This window comes from Taudactylus pleione, unplaced genomic scaffold (genome assembly GCF_031769625.1).
Source record: "Taudactylus pleione unplaced genomic scaffold, aTauple2 ptg000044l, whole genome shotgun sequence".
Classification (NCBI taxonomy): Eukaryota; Metazoa; Chordata; class Amphibia; order Anura; family Myobatrachidae; genus Taudactylus; species Taudactylus pleione.
Window position 1 is genome coordinate 7,356,485 of NW_028284446.1, and position 777 is coordinate 7,357,261.

A 777-nucleotide genomic window follows, 5' to 3' on the forward strand; every position below is an offset into this window, starting at 1 on the left:
GTATGTCTTCAATATATTATACACACATACATGCTTGTATATAATATGAATGCACACGTGGGTAAATGGATCTATAAAGATGCTAAAACCAACTATTTCTTCTTCTGGTTCCATAGGGTTCACACAAATTACCTTTTGGGTATATAGTTGGATTGCATCCAATGCACCAAACAGCAAAGCTTTGGAGCTCCCAGTATGCACTGGTCCTCCTCCCTATATACCCCGCCCCGAGCCACAGGCATTCAGTTGTTTTGTTTGGTTCGCGGCAAGACGCACCTGTTATAACAGCAGTACTGCTAGACAGTCCTAAGCTTTTTTTTCTTTTATGTTTTACCTTAAGTTTATGAAACGAGTTTAGCGGTTCCAGTGCCGGTAAAGACGCTGTACCACCGAAACGCCAGCACTGCATTATGCCCTGAGGTTCTCGGCAAGCCTCAGCATGGCGTAGCTAGCGGCCTAAAAACACTGAGGTCCAGGACTGCAGTTGGGTAATGGAGATGGCAGGTAAGGATTCCTCTCGGGGAATCATGCGCAAAGCAGTCCCTCGCCTCTGGTGTTGAGACTCCTCAGAGGCCTCTGTGGGTGAAAGTGGTCCTGCGTTTCCTCACTAAGGCGGCTGGGGCCATATAGTCTGTTGCCAGGAATGGGTGGTAAGACTCACTAGAGCGCACTAGTCAATGTCTTGCTACCTTGTAGCTCAGCGTATCCGGCCATCAAAATTGTAGCTTAGGGGAGATAAGGCGCTCCCCCGGCCGCTCCTCCCCGCCAGACACGCGT